General features: G+C 37.7%; 1 pseudogene; it reads left to right on the plus strand.

Moving 5' to 3' along the window:
- Positions 1–13,327: 13,327 nt before the first annotated feature.
- On the plus strand, positions 13,328–13,423 carry LOC115500182 (annotated as a pseudogene).
- The last annotated feature ends 3,909 nt before the right edge of the window (positions 13,424–17,332 follow it).

A 17,332-nucleotide genomic window follows, 5' to 3' on the forward strand; every position in this document is an offset into this window, starting at 1 on the left:
CTCTCTCTCCCTCTCTCTGCCCCTCCCCTGCTTGATCTCTCTCTCTCTCTTTCTCTCTCTCTCTCTCTCAAAACAAATAAATTAATTTTAAAAACTCTTTAAAATATCACTATTTTAAAAAACTACTAATCACCCTTAAATACCCTACAGTGTAAGTCATCCCAGACCTATAACTGATTTTCTGCCTCACGAATTCTTATAGTAAAGAGCAAATTTATTCGCAGTTGAGGAAAGGACTAGGCATATCCAAATCACAAATAAGAATCATTAGGAACAAAGCAAAAACAGTTCCACCCACTTTAGGTGGCTTTTCCCTTTAGATTTTTTTTTCTGTGTAATGAAATGAAGCCATTTATCATCAATGCCTTGAGAAATGAAAGAAGGCTCCAATTAAATATGACTCTGTGAGTTTATGTTTTGAGCTCCCTGTACTGCTCCAAAAGAAAAAGGAAATACTTAAAATTAAAGACATACTTAGGTGCCTCAAATAAGATATACAGTACATTGCATCAGACTTAAAATAGAAATGCTGAGCGAGGCTGAAGTCAAGAGCCTGTTGGGCTCCAGGTCTGTAAGTTGACAGAAGAAACTATACCTTTGATTCCTACATTGCTGCAAAGTAACAGGGGAAAAACAGAACACTTTCAGTATAGGAAAGAGAGAATCACTGACTGCACTGAGGACTAGAGTAGGTTCACCTCCTAAAGAAGGCCCCATTGACATCCCAAGTGATTCCAGTATTAAAGATAGTTGAAAGCCACATGTTAAAACACAGTACACACACACAAGCACACACACACACACATGTACACACATCAACAAATTCAAAAAGTAACAGCTCCAAGCTGTTTTCTGGTCCAGAGGCTACATCTTCCTTAAGACCAACATCAACAGCAAAACAAAATAGGAGCCTGAACCATCCATATAAGAGTGGGGCACTGGAAAACTAGGTGGATATAAATGTCCACCTGCTAAAGAAGGGAAGGGTATATGATGAGAATAGAAAAAGTTTAAAGAAAGGGAAAAAAAAGAAAATAATACAGAGCATGTAAGAATACAGCCCCAAACCTAACAATAGAAGAGTAAATTCAGCCCCAATAAAATGGAAATACAGAGAAATCTCAGAAAAACACTAATAAATTATGTTTATGGTCTACAAATAAATGAAAGAAAGAATATTTAAAAATTACAAAAATTAAAAACTGTAATCAAGAATAGGCAGGTATAAAAATTAGGCCATTAGAAAACTCACTGTTAGTATGGATATGTTAAATAATTAATAAGGGAAATAAATTCTAGATATTTATCCTACACATCAAGTAGAGTAATATCACTTCAAGGTAGACTGTGAAGTTTAAGATGTTTACTGTAAATTCCAAAACAACTTCTAAAATAAAAAAGATTTCTAATAAGCCAAAAAGATAAAATAAAATCATAAATAACAGTCAATTCATTCAAAATAAGGCAGTGAAAGGAAAAAAAAAAAAAAAAAGAATAAAGAAACAAAGAAGAGGTGAGACAAGGAGAAAACAAATAGTCAATTGGTAGATTTAAACTTAGCCATTTAAATATTTACATTAAATGCAAATGGTCTAAACATCCTGAGACAGAACATCAGATTGCATAAAAAAGCAAGACTAAGATAAATACCAACATTGAGAATCTCAAAATAATTACACTCTATAGAAAAAGCCATTCAAAGTATATAATATATGATAGCATTTGTATCAAATTCTAAGAATACAAGCTAATCTATGGTGACAGCAGATCAGTAGTTGCCTAGGTAGAGGGCAGGGATGTCCAGGAGGGAAGAATTACAAAGGGTCACAAGAAAATTTGGGGGAATGATAAATATATTAATTTTCTTGATTGAGGTAATGGTCTCAGAGATCTATTCATATTCCAAATTGTACACTTTACATGTAAGCAGTTTATTTTATGTGTATTTTACCTCTTTAAAACTGTTAATGAATGAATGAGTGAATGAATAATAAATAAATAAATAAATAAATAAATAAATAAATAAATAAATAAATAAAATATTTCCAGTGCAATATTACTATCAGGTAAAACAAAAATTAAAGGCAAAATGCATTAAAAGAGATCTAGAATAATATGAAATAAGATATAAAAATAAGGCAGAAATTTACAAATTAAACATACTATAGACTGATATGCACCTAAGAAAATATTTCCTAATATATAAAGCATAAGCTGAAAAAATTATTAGAAGAAATTATTCATAAATATAGTGAGATAATTTAAATTTAAATAATTTAAATATAGTGAGAATTTATAAATATAGTGAGACTAATTAAATTTAAATTACAGAAACTAATAAGTCAATTGTTAATCTAACAAATGTATTTAGAAAACATTTTAAAAAATAGATTAGAAAATAAATCACACATAGAAAAACTCAACCAAAATAAATATATTAGTGATCTTATCTAACTCTAAATTCTACTTAATAAAAAACATACTCTTAGAAAAAGTAAATTAAGATGCTCAACATCGCTCATCATTAGGGAAATACAAATCAAAACCACATTGAGATATCACCTCACACAGGTCAAAGTGGCTAAAATTAACAACTCAGGCAACAACAGATGTTGGCGAGGATGTGGAGAAGGGGGAACCCTCTTGCACTATTGGTGGGAATGCAAACTGGTGCAGCCACTCTGCAAAACAGTGTGGAGGTTCCTCAAAAAATTAAAACTAGGATTACCCCACGACCCAGCAATAGCACTACTAGGAATTTATCCAAAGGATACAGGAATGCTGATTCATAGGGGCACATGTACTCCAGTGTTTATAGCAGCGCTATCAACAGTAGCCAAATTATGGAAAGAGCCCAAATGTCCATCAACTGATTAGATAAAGAAGATGTGGTATACATATACATGTATGTCCATATATAAATATGCACTGGGCAATGAAAAAGAATGAAATATGGCCTTTTGTAGCAACATGGATAGAACTGGAGGGCATTATGCTAAGTGAAATAAGTCAGAAAAAGGCAGATATCATACATTTCACTCATATGTGGAATGTGAGAAACTTAGCAGAAGACCATGGGGGAAGGGAAGGGAAAAAAAATAGTTACAGAGAGGGAGGCAAATCATTAGAGATTCTTCAATACAGAAAACAAACTGAGGGTTGTTGGGGGTGGCTGGGGAAAGGGGAAAATGGGTGATGGGCACTGAGGAGGGCACTGGGTGTTGGATATAAGTGCTGAATCATGGGAATCTATTCCCAAAGCCCAGAGCACAATGTATACACTATATGTTAGCTAACTTGACAATAAATTATATTTTTTTAAAAATTAACTTGTAGATACTTAAAAAACATCGTCTAATTCATGAATTGAGGATGAAATTACAAAGAAAGATTTTTAAATATTCTGAAATTAGTTTAAAGAAAGAAAGTCCCTACTTCAAAATTCTATAATGCAGTCAAAGAAATTCTTGGAGAAAATATGTAGCTCTAAATGTATTCCTTTAAAAAAAAAATAGTGACAGTAAATCAATTTATCATTTAAAACAACTACCAAAAAAAAATAAAAGCTAATCTGGTAAAATTAGCAGAAAATAAATGAGAAAAATAAAAGAAATTCAAAACAAAATTCAAGAAAATAACATTTTTTTAAAAAAGCATTTTTCCCCAATAAGACCAATAAAATGTGCAAATTTCTGGGAAGACTGACCAAAGGTAAAAGAAAAAAGTAAAAATATGCTAAGGACTTAAAAAGAGTGATAAGTTATATTTACAATATCTTTAGTAATAGTATTACTACAAAAAATTAAGTCAAAAGATTTTAAACTTGATAATTTTCATTAAAAAATATTGATTATATAAAGTAAAATATTCTAAAACCTGATTTTTAAAAGTCACAAAGAATGAAGTGAAAGTAAAAAGTATCTCTTAATAAAATGCCAGGCTAAAATAGTTTTTCAGAAATAGGTCTTTATTTCATAAAAATAAATTTAAAAAAATGGAAAAATAAGAATCACAACATGAACTATAATACAAAGAATGAAAACTAGTCATTTCAGTAAGTGCAAAAGAAAAAAATGCTGACATAAATAGTAAGTTAGGCTTAGAATGAGATGTCCTTAAATTTACAAAGGGTCTCAATCAAAGAGAGCAAAAGGTAATCACATATTAAATGATGAGAATATATAAATTCTCCCACAAACACTAGGATAAGGCAAGGATATTTGTTTTTATCATGAGTAGTCAACATGTAATAAAGTCGCTAAACAATAAAAAAAAAAGTAAGAAAGATAAAAATTGAGGAGAGGAAAAGAGAAAACATTGCCATTATATGTAGGCAAAAATATAGAGAGAGACATAAAAAATCCAAGGAACTTCATAGAAAATATTAGAAACAGTTCTATAAAATTGCTAAATATATCATCAATACGTTGTGTTAAATATCCTCAATTACCAATTTTGTTAAAGCAGCATAAATGTTTTAAGATAAAATCAAATATAACTCTCAAAAATTAAAAAGAAAAAAGTAATTTTTCTGATAGGAGAAAAATGAGTAAGTACAAGGACCAAGCCAGGATCACAAACATCTGGTTAATAGAGGTGACATAAAGACAGAGCAGACAATGGTAGAGGACCACTGATTGCCTGGTACAGTGCCTGAGAGGCTCATATGAACACACAACATCTTTGGTATAGAAACCAGCAATTATGAGAGATTTTATAAGTTCCTGGGTGGGGGTAGGGGGAGTACAGAGGCTAAATTTCACATGTAAAGAATCAAGAATCAGAATACCAGGCTTACACTTTTTAACCATAACAAAATGAAGTCTAAAAGACAGTATATGGATACCTTACACATTCCAAGGTAAAAATATTTACAATCTTGAATTTTATACTCAGGCAAACTGTTAATCATTTGTGAGGTTAACTACTGGAGAATGTGTTCAAACAAAATACAGTAGTCAATCAAAAAAACAGTGTAGATATACAAAGTAGAAAGGCTTTAATAAAGGGAATTAGAAAATTACACAACCAATGAAAATGCTGGGAAAGTGGGTTTCAGAGAAAGTGGTAGGAATTTCATTTCAGTTACTTGCATCCCCCAGGGTGATTCTCAAGAGCTTCCCAATTTCTTTTTTCTTTCATGTTTATTTATTTATTTTGAGACGGAGAGAGAGAAAGTGCACACATGTGCACAGGGGTCAGGGCAGAGAGAGAGAGAGGGAGAGAGAGAATCCCAAGCAGGCTTCGTGCTGTTAGTGCAGAGCCCGAGGCAAGGCTCAATCTCACAAACTGTGAGATCACAACCTGAGCTGAAATCAAGAGTCAGATGCTCAACCAACTGAGCCACCCAGTTGCCCCAAGAGCTTCCCATTTCTACCTATAGTCTACATGTGACTGCCACTAGAGAATAATGTCTTCTATTTTGCCTTCTAAAAAAAGTTCATGAAAATACTTCTGTTTTGTAGACTTTAACCCAAAATTATGAGAAGAAGAATTCTGGAAAATGGAGTTTCAAGCTCCTGCCATGCAGTGCAGAGGAAAATATAAAAAAGGATGAGAGGGGCGCCTAGGTGGCTCAGTCAGTTAAGCATCCAATTCTTGATTTCGGCTCAGGTCATGATCTCAAAACTAGTGAGACTGAGCCCCATGGTGGGGCTCTGTGCTGGGCGTGGAGTCTGCTTGGAATTCTTTCTCTCCCTCTCCCTCTGCTCCTCCCCTACTCACATTCTCTCTCTTTCCCAAAATAAATAAATAAAATTAAAAAAAAAAAAAAAGAAGCATGACAGTGATGTTGCATATACAACAGACAATCTTTCACAGGGAGAGGAAGATCCGGCACCTAGAACAGGCCAACAGGAGAGAAGGGAAGCGGATTCCCAGGATGATAATAAAGATAAATCTGGGAGGACAGCAAAACAGCAGGTCCAGTACAGATCAAACAAGAGGGCCAAGGAATCTAGGAATGATATTACCGAGGGAAAAATAAATGAGAATTCTTGAAATGAGAAATGAGAATGACTCAGCTTTGAGCAACATTTATACAGTCCAAATAATGTAAGCTAAAAATCAGCATTCGATTTAGTATGATCAAAATCATAAGTAATTCAAATGTTTAAAGCAGATATCGATAAATTTCAGCATATTCAGAGAATGAAATACTATACAGCAATTAGTGATTAAACTAGACATATGTGTATTGACATGGTTAAATCTCACCCACATGAGATTGATTATGAAAATAGCAAGTTGAAGTACATTACTCTTTACGGAAGTACTTAAAACAATATCATCTACTGTTTGTGGTTACATACATATTAATTAAAGAGTAAAAAATATGGATTGGATATTCATAAAATTTATGATGCAGTTGGATAAAAGGAAACAAAGACGAAAAGAGAAAGGTATTATTTTCTGATAAGGGGAATATATCTGTGGTTACTTCTTTTTTCCATCATTTGAAATAAATATTACCTATAATGTACTCACCTTGGTTAGTGAGTACATGATGTTTGTTGCAGTGTCCTTTATATAGTTCTGTGTTATTTTCTGAATTGAAAACAAAGATCAAAAAGCAGTTTGCCTTTTCAGCTCCTTGATAGCCACAGAAGTCATGTCTTTAGGAGATAACTAAGGAGAAATGCAGTCTATCATTTTGTGATTAAGCAATTTAGATCAGCTTTTTCTATTTGAGAACTTTCTGAACTAAAGTCTCATAAGTGAGTGCAGTAAACATCACTACTGGCTATTAATAGCTCGGCCTCCTACAGGGCACATCCTCCCATTAAGAACACTTTCCTCTGTCAGACCAAGCTAGTGACAATAATAACAAACATTTCTATACAATTTGCCAAGCACTTGCAGAGCTAACTTTTACTGGGAGTTTAATGTGCCCGGAAGTGTTCGGTGCTTTCACATCCATCATCTTATATGACCTCCTCAGAGCCCTATAGCATAACATAATAAAAGAAATGCAAGCTTTAGAACAGGTGAATTGGAGTCCAACACTTTGCTCCATCCCTCACACTCCTTGTGACCCTGGAGCTACAAAATATCTCTGAGCCAGTTTTCTCAGATACTAAATGAAGAGAATTGGTCTACCTTAACGTAATGGTAAAGGTCAAGTGCAACGACATCTATGAGGAGCCTAGCATGATACCTGAGTAGGACCTCGGTAAATGTTACCTCCCCATTTTACAGACAAAGGGACCAAAGTTCTGAGGGGTTCAGTGATGTAACCTCGGCCACACAAAAACAATAGAATCAAGGAAGCATGGCAGTTAAGAGCATGGACTTTAGAGCCAGGCCACTTGGGGTTCAGATCCCATCTCTGTCACTTACGAGCTATGTAACTGTAGGCAGGTTGTTTAATTTCATTAGGTCTCAGTTTCCTCATATGTAAAAAATGAAAGGAAGTGTAGAGCTGCTCCTGCCACAGCTCTCTAGCTGCCTCAGCCAGCAGGGCTGATGGTATGTGGACACTATGGTTTTGGGGGTGTTTTGCATCTGTTACTATTAAGTTTTAGGAGGAGAGTCGTGCCTTAAAAGAAAGAGAGGTAAAGTGTCATCAACATCTTTAATTCGTACCTTCCCGCGGGTGATGCTCTTTTCAGCTCTTTTGTATGTTTTTTTTTTTTTTTTCAGATGTTTCAACGGAGCCAATCAGCAAGTTCACAGGAGCTAAATCTTAAGACTGAACTACAATAATAAGCTCACGTTTGCACTGAAACAGGGACAAGTCTCTGTTCTTCCGTGACATGTCCTTTTCCCTTTTCCCAGCAGCGATGAGGACTGGCTGGCACCAAGTCCCCATTACCCTCTTCCTGAAGGGCATGCATAACTCACTTAATTGCTTCACACTACAGTACACTGCTATTTAGAACCAGTCTGTTTCTTTCCGTTGTAACAGCATGGAAATAAATAAGCAATTTTCATACATTAGGAAACATAAGCATGCCAGAGTCTAATTCATACTTATGTGATTAATAAACCAGAGCACTTAGATGAAATACACCGTGCCACACAAACACTGTTCCATTAGAGCAGTCGTCTGGGTGTGAGATATTACCCGCAGTGGTCTCACTGCTGGACCCAGTAAACAGCCCCAATATGGAAACTCATGGAACTTTCCTAGGGTGGAAGCTTTCTTTTAGGTTGAAAAATGAAGGGTGAGGAATGGAGAGCCAACTTTCCTGCTTCTGTAAGTGGTATTGGCTTCACCTAAGCCATGAGCCGGCTGCATGAGTCTGAGCAAATATATTTTCTGTGCCTTGTTTATTAATGGACAGAAAAGCTAGCCTGAAAATGAAATTGATTTTATTCACTTAGGATTTTATACTCCATTGCACAACCACAACCCAGCAAATTCTTCATTAAGAGAGATAATTACTTTAATGAAGATTAAATATAATTTAAAATTCACATTTATCTTTATCTACCTAAAGCAGGTCAGAATTAACCTAAAATGGTTAGGGAAGTGGCAAGAATGGGCTTCTCCAAAAAGTCTCCATCTGTCTATAGAGCGACGGGTCTGATCTGACAGCCATCCCTGCCTTCCCCCTTTCTCCTCTTCTTCTCATTTCGTCCATTAGTAGCTCCCACATCAAGCCCAGATCAGACCTTCTGCTTTCTAATAATCCTAATTTGGGGATGTTTGGCAGAGGCAACAGGATAGCAGCAATTAATATCTGGGATGCTCAATGATCTCTGAAAAGCCGAATCTATGATGGGCATATGGGGGGGAAACATTAAGATCAGAGAAATGGCAGGTTGGTTTTAGAAATATCCTCCTTCCTTGAGACAGAGTGTTTTCTACTCCACCTGCCAAAGATAGGAAGCCAAGAATGATATTAAACTGATTGGTATTACTGATCATTTCAGGTGATGTTAGAATTGTTCTTCATTGATGGCATTTGAGCATTACTGTGGAAAGAGGCTAGAAGACAAAAAAAAGACTTTAACTTTAGCTTCTCCCCTTATCAAATGTATGACTTTAAAAATGTTTCTTAACTTCTCTGAGTCTGGGACCCCTCGTTTGTAAGATGTGACAAACACTGCCCACCTTGAGTTCAGAGACTTCGAGCACCAGGCATTAGTGAATACTCATAAATAGAATAAGCTTCCTTGCTGTACGTAGGTTTTCTTCTAAAAGCTCCAAAACACCACACCAGTGACCCCAGTTATCCCTAGGTGACAGCAACACTTGATTCTGCAGAAGTGACTGGTGAGTTTCAGCCCAGGCTCTTGCTGTTCCTGACCTAAGAAGTGTCACAGAGTAAAGGAGTGGCACAGGGAAGCCCAGGCTTGTCACATCCCCTGGCACAGATAGGCACAGCCCTGCATGCCTTATCGTTCATTTTGCAAGGAGGAAAACTAAGTCTAGTGCGGTGGGAAGTATGACTGGCTTCCAGATGCAGTATTTCAACGAATAGCTCTCATTCACTGAATACCGCTGGGACATGACACATTACATACATTATCTTATTTAATTAGGGTGACTGTGTAATTTATCATCCACATCAGGACACGTTCAGAGTTCAAAGGGAATGGTATAAATAATTACATCAAGTCAACGAGTGTAAACCTGGATGGTCCTGGGCAAACTGATTATACGGTTGCCCCATGTTTAATCCATGTAATCACTCTGTGAGCTAGAAAACATTCTCTATTTTACAGAAGGAAACAACTGCTCAGAGAGGTTAAAAGCAGCAGGCCCAAGGACATACAGACTATCAGGTTGGCAGACCCAAGGTTGGAACCTCAGCTTGTAAGATACTACAGCTCGTTTCCTCTAACATACTCCCTCCTTGAAACCCTTTAGTCACGGTATCAGCTGCCAAATAACAGCATTAATTTTGTTTTGAAAGCCTGCCTTTATTGAGTGAAATAACATATTTAAAGTGCTGGGTCATGACTTCCAAATGATATCCCAAAAAAGGGCAAAAATGGGTGAAGAGAGAGCAAAATGATGTCAGTAAAAGCAGTCATATCCAAATAAGCACCCAGCTCTTCCTGAGGCTCCACACCGCCTGAATACCAAAAGCCTGAGCTAAGGCTTATTCAAGCATGGAGAATGATAGACAACAGGGCCAGACATCCATAGGCCTCCTTCCCCATGTGCTGGCCTATATTCTCATGCACCCAATGAGTCCCTTGATCTATGTCAATTTGCTACTGATATTTAATGATCTGCAGTCACAAATAAATTTGATTTATTTCTATAACATGCCAGGAGCTATTCTTTCACCCCGAGCTTAATAGATATAAAAATGTCGAGAGACAGTCAACAGTCAGTTCTCTCCACAGGGTTTCTGTAGGTGAAATAAATGGGTGCCACACTCTCATCCTTTGGCCCACCTGCCAGTCACTGAGTTTTCCTGATCTCTAAACACCAGAAGGGTGGCGAGTGGGTCAGGCCTGGTTCAGAAGCTCACTGCATTGGCTGAGACGATAGAATTTATTCTAGCAGAGAAACAAAAGCTCAAGTCAGTTATAGATGCCAAGCATCCTCAGTCATAATCCCTAATGAAAGACCATCTGCAGAGACCAAACATGCTCCTGACCCCAGGAGGGGCTGACCAGGTATTTTAATGATTCAATAAGAGATCCCAGCTTGGAACATAATAAGAAATCCTAAGCCAGAATTCAACTCCGTTTCTCAGAAAGTGCGTGACCTCAACATAGCACCCACCCACTCTGAGCTTCAGATTTCCCAACAATAAAACACTGCTTCTCAAATGTTCGTGGGCATAGCCATCACCTGTAGGGCTTGTTAAGCTCGAGGAGATATAATTCGGGCCCAGTTTGTTAAGACATATTTCAGGGGCCCTCCCTTAGAGATTCTGATGTATTAGGTCTAGTGCAGAGTCAGAGAATTTGCATGTCTGATAAGTTTCCACGTCATGGTGATAAGGAGGATGTCCACGGACCACACTTTGAGTAGTACCAAACCGTATCAGTAATGCCAACCTCACAGTGTGTGTGAAGATACGAAGAAGTGCTGATTCTCAGCACAGCCGCTGACTCACAACGCCTCCCGGTGAGCATGCATACATTGAAGAGATGAGGAGCAAAAGTCCAAGAGTATTCATAGGAAGAAAACCCGGGGACATGTAATCATTTTGAATATGCCAGGAACAAGATTTAATTACATTCCAATCCCTCTTGTTAGAATACATTCTCTGTGGCATTACAAACGGGGTCCCAGGCTCAAATGGTGAACTTACCCAAAGACCTCCTACTTCCATGGGGCTTTTTAAACACAAAGCACAAGTTTTTGCTCAAAACATCCATCCGCCCCTTTAGCTCAGCTGCATCTCCATGGCATCCAAATCCTACTTAAAATCATCTTGACTACTACTTAAAAAAACAAACAAAAAACAAAAAAAAACAAAAAAAAAAAACCATAAATCTTCCCATTGGAACAGCTCTCAAGCAATAGGGGAAGAGATATTTACTTTGCTGAAAACAGGAGTCCCCAGTCAACCCCATGATCAGCTGGAGTCCTTCAGTCTGTCCTTGTCTAATGCAGCACAGTAATCAGGGAACCCGCCTCCCTCCTCCTCCTCCCTCCCTCCCCTCCCTGCATTCCGGCTTTCTCTCTTCACGACATTATTTAATCTCTCGGTTGCAGCTTCTTGGGATTAGCTACAGCATCTATTAATAGTTTTCCTTCTGTTTACAGTTCCAAGGGGAGAAAAATGGCTCATTCCTCTTCTCCAATCTTGAAGATATGTCTTATTGCAGCAGGAGGAAGATGCACAAGCCCCGTGAATAACCTATTTCCACAATCATTCCACTGTAAAGATGCTAATGTGCTTCTATGCCGAATGGATCCATTTAATAGGCAGAACAAGTTGGATATAAACTCTTTAATTGCTTTCAGCACACCGATTATCTTCCTGTGTCACCTATTGTATAATGCAAAAATGTTAACAAAAGCACTTACTGAAGACATTATTGGGAATTAAAAAACAAAGAACCATCAGTTGTCACTAAATATGCCTTTCATGTTCCCAAATGAAATGCATTTGCGCACTCAAGAAATAAGATAGAAATGTGCAGGCCTGCCATTGTCAGATGCAAACATCTTCATTAGATTTTGATCCAGCTGCTGCAAGATCTATAAAAAGAGCTATCAAAGCCTGCAACTCATTATTGGTTATTTCAGGAAAACTTCAAAAAACCATCCCTAAACCTGCACTGATCTTTTCTGACAATTTCCCTGGCAGGGCAGTTTGTTTGCAAAGAGTGGCATTAAAAATCCTCTGCCAAGCTGGCCCCTGGAAATGGTACCTGGAAAGACTCGGTGCCTGTGGCTGTTAAAGAGAAGCCACAATTGCAGAGCCGACCCGTATTCCTGGACACTTGAGCTGTAAATCTCTATCACGCCCCCCCACCCCCCGCCCAAAATCTCCTGTTCTGACCTAACTTTATCTCCTTAAAAGCATATAAGTGAAAGTAGCCAAACTCGGGTCTTTATAGACCAAAACGGAAAGATTAATATATGAGATGTCTCATAACATCCTTTCTCTGCTGCAATAAATCTTCCTATGTATATTGGCAGTCAGCTCATTTCTAGCATGTTATTTTCTGCAGAGGCCATTTTAAAAGAGGAAAAAGACTAGTCAAGGGAATTGGTGGGGAAGGGGAAGAAGAAAGAAAAGAAAGAAAAGGAATGAGAAAGAGTCAGGGTTCTGGGGAAAGGGTATAGAGAAGGTTAAAGGGAGCAAAACGGTAAATGTCGAAATTACCTACTGTTCTTCCTTTGAATTCCGTTGAAACAGAAGGGATCCTACAAAGACCTGAATAACATTCATATAAATCACAGACCCTGGCATCTTGACTTGAGGACCTCTTCAGTCAGGCCCAGGTCTCCAGAGGCTTCTTATGGATACAAAACAACTCACAGAAAACACCTGTCAGAGATGTCACTGTCATTTAGGAAGGACCCTTTCCCCCCTCGGTCTATATGTCTCTCTATTTATGACAAAGAGAAATGCAAATTGTGATCACTATTATCCAACCTCAGTAAACAGGTAGGGAAGGATACATGGGTCCTTAACAAAATCTGCTTTAAAGATTTTTGACTTTGCCTTTAATCTACCCACTAAATTGTCTGTTTTATGTTCAAAAGTAAATTGAAATGCTCAAAATATTGATGTAATATCATATCCATTATTTGAACTAGGTACAAGAGCTCATTTGGGGATCCATTTATTGTCTTTATATTGTTATTAAAACTATTACCCAAATCCTAATGCTCTGGAGACCCACAATATATTCTTTCCTGCATATACCATCCTTATTCCTTCCAAACATCTCCTTTTCTGTGCTCTCTTCGCCAGCACATATACTAAAACTGGAATAACATACAGAGAAGGTTAGCATGGTCCCTGTGCAAATTCATGACCCATTCCATATTTTTCTCAATTAAAAAATAATAAAGTTTATTAATTTTTTTAAGAAGCAGTTTTAAGGTGACCTTTTCTGTGGTGCCTTGGCAATCATCTTCCCTCCTGCCGACTCCTTTAGTCAATGGAGTCACACTGATAAGAGCAGAGAGATTGAGGTCCACACGTCCTCACAAGAGGGGGATTTTGAGTTGGGAACCTGCTGCACCCAGAGACTCTTTCTAAAATGTGAATCTGATCATGAGACTCCCCTGTGTAACACCATTCAGTGATTTCGTATTGCCCTTCAGATAAAATCACATTCCTGCTGTGTGGCTACTGGCAAGTTATTAAACTTCTTTCTGGCTCAATTTCCTCTTGTATAAAATGGTGATAATAATCGTGAGGAAAATGTATGTAAGGCACTTAGCACAAAGTTAATAAATGCTCACTATTATTATTATTGATGTTATCTCACAGGCCACATTCATTCTCAGTTCCCTCCTGTCTTACAGCTGTATTCAACAATGAGTTTCCCAACTCCCATGAGCTTTCTAGCCTTTATGCCATGACCTGTGACATTCTTTCTGTTTGCAACACCCTCTTCCTCTTCCTGGCCTTTGGCCAGTTTTATTGCTATGCATTTATAAACTGTCAGCTTAAGTGCATATTATCAAGATGGCCTTCCCTGACCCCAAGGTCCTGCATACAATGCATACTTCCTCTACAGTAATATACATCATACATTACTATAACATTTTGCTTGACTGAAATATCCATAAAGGACCCAAGGTTAGATGTGCCTTGCTCACCACTTTATATTTCAGTAGCAAGCACCAGTAGCAAGGGTAGACTGGATTATAATGCAACTGAAAAAGAAATCTTAATAGATTACAATGACAGAAGATTAGTCCTTGATCACACTAAAATAATCACAGGACAGCTCCACAGTGTTTTCATGCTGAGTCCCAAGCTGATGGATGCCCCACACCATGGCACATTGTTGATCCCGTGGTAGAGAGAAAGGGAACACAGTCATTATTCACTGCCTCTCTTAAAACTTCCATGCAGAGGTGGCATCTAATTCCTCGTCACATTTTATTGGCTGGGGCAAGTCACGGGGCAGAGCCTGATGTCAATCAGGTGGGGAATCCTTATGCAGAAAAGGCACTACAAAGAGGAAAACTACAGTGTTCAGTGAACTGTACTAGATGCTACAACAGAGCTCGACACATGTTAGTTCAATAAAATATTTCTTTGCCACAAGCTGACAAACATAAAACCCACACCAATTAAAATCTTGCCAGAAACTTCTCTTATTCAGAGATATTCATTTCTTGACATCTTTGACTTTCAAAATCATTCTTCTTTCAGTCACGGGGCCATGTTTTCTGCCACTGGCACCAGATGCATATCTCTGTGGTCACAATTTACAAACCATACCAGGACACCACTTTTGAGTAAGGAATAATTAGGTACAACAATATCAACACCATCCTCATAATTTGTGTACTCTATGCAAGCTGTTAATATGGGCAAGATGAGATAATGTCCAGTCTCACAGGACTAGACCGTCAAAAGGGAACCTTTGAAATCAGTCTCTCTAACCTCTTAGATGAGACCCCCAAAATAAGCTGGGTGACTTATGAAATAGTATCAGAGCCAGGATTAAAATGTGAATCACCAATTTTTAAACAAGTGTTCTTTTAATTATAGCATAGCTTTGCCATAAGGAATGTGACCAAATGTGAATGATTGGAAGAGATCACCATTTAACAGATGAGGATACCGACACCCATGGGGGTGAAGTGACTTTCTCAAAGCTACCCCACATTATTAGTTCTATTTTGGTTGGTCACACCAAACCTTAAAGCAACCAAAGTTGTTTCAGCATCTAGGATATCACCTGCTCTTCACTGAAGGCTCAAAGAAACATTTCTTGAATTAAATCAAACCAAACTGATTGAATTGAGCTCAACTGAAATCACACAAAACGTGAAGATGTATTTTTTCCCACTAATGTAACCCTTGTTTTCATTTCCCCTGTTGTTTTAAGCTTGCCAGACCAACACATTCCACACCAACAACTATGACTTTGCTAGTTTCTCCTCTACAATATCCTTTTTCTATGTTCTTTCCATATTTATAACCACCGTTCTTCTTTGAGCAGAAACAGATTAATATCTGGAAATCTTGTCATCTCATGACATTTACAGAACAACATAGGATCTGGAAAGCAAAATCACCGATAACAAGGGCCCTTGGAAGATCATTAGACAAAGAACTTTGTTCCCTCTGAGCTAAGCAGGTCAGCTAAAAAGTGACATAACGCAGATGTTCCTAAACCACAGGAACAAATGCCATTAAGTTACTGTCTCCCAACAACTAAGTAATATGTACGAGGAGTAAGAATTAAATTTGGAGAGGGAATACAGATTCTGGCTGGGCTCCAGGGCTGACAGATATTAAATAAGAAAGAAACAGTAGTGCTGTCAAGGCTAATTGTTTAAAACATAAAACTCTTTCCATATGTCTTGAGATGAATAGAGTTGCACAATATCGGGATGCACTATGAAGTCAGGCAAAGAAAGAATAGTATGTACCATTTGGAATGAGAAACTTATCTGCAGGGAATTTGACTCTGCCTTTTTTCCCCCTTCTTCTCATGACCCACCCAGGCACTTAGACATTCGAAAAGAGTTCTAGGAAAAGCATATTATGAAATCTCTTTACTATAGACTATAGGATGAGAAATGGATGGCTTTTGCAGTCATATAGAATTTGGTTCCAACCTTGACTGTGCTCTTCTTGTTATTTGATCTAAGGCTCAATTCTCCTACCTGTAAGTAGAGACTATATTCTTACAATGTGAGGATGTGTTTAGGATTAAATGAGATCATGGATAGAAGTTGACTAGCATTTAGTAGGCATTTATTACAATATTATACTTCCTTTACATTTTCCTCTAATCACATGGAGATGCAATCATCCACATAGCAGCTCCATATTATTCTGTGATGAAATGAGAAACAGTTTTCACTTATTGACAATAAATTGAGAGATTCCAGCATTCCATCCCTTCAATTAATGAACACAACTTTACACAGCATTACCCACAGGCGAAACTCTGTGGTGTGTATTGTAAAGATCACAAAGTTTTACACGAGATGTGTGAAATAAAGGCATTTGTTCAAGCCCCCTTTCAGCAGTCATGACATTAAACAATCAAGATTATCTGGCCTTTTAAATGCTTTTATTTACGAGACGTATGTGCTCAGAACAGAAAAATAGGGGCGCCTGGGTGGCGCAGTCGGTTAAGCGTCCGACTTCAGCCAGGTCACGATCTCGCGGTCCGTGAGTTCGAGCCCCGCGTCGGGCTCTGGGCTGATGGCTCAGAGCCTGGAGCCTGTTTCCGATTCTGTGTCTCCCTCTCTCTCTGCCCCTCCCCCGTTCATGCTCTGTCTCTCTCTGTCCCAAAAATAAATAAACGTTGAAAAAAAAAAAAAAAGAACAGAAAAATAATAAAACACAAACAACTTAGACTCTAGCTAAAATTAGTGAGTTTTGCTTCATGCTAGATTTATTAAATATTGTGTTTCCAACCAGTTTTGTATTACAGGTATATATCTATGTCTCTGTCTGTATCCATCTATCCATATAACTGCATATACATTGTTCTATGGGAGAAAGTACACTGTGTTGGGGGTTCAACCCCTGCCTTCCCATCGGCTAATGGGAATAAGTATTGTCATTGTGTTCCCACCTGGAATCTCAATTTCCTCACTGTAAAATCAGATTTCTTGAATAGATTTCCTAAAGTCACTACCATATATAGAAGTTAAAATGTAGTATACAACATGTGTGACTCTTTACTAATGTAGTGTGTGCATGTGTGTGTGTGTTTCTGAAAAATACGTTCATTTCCAAGAGCACATCTCTACAGT

This window comes from Lynx canadensis, chromosome D4, assembly GCF_007474595.2.
Source record: "Lynx canadensis isolate LIC74 chromosome D4, mLynCan4.pri.v2, whole genome shotgun sequence".
Lineage (NCBI taxonomy): Eukaryota > Metazoa > Chordata > Mammalia > Carnivora > Felidae > Lynx > Lynx canadensis.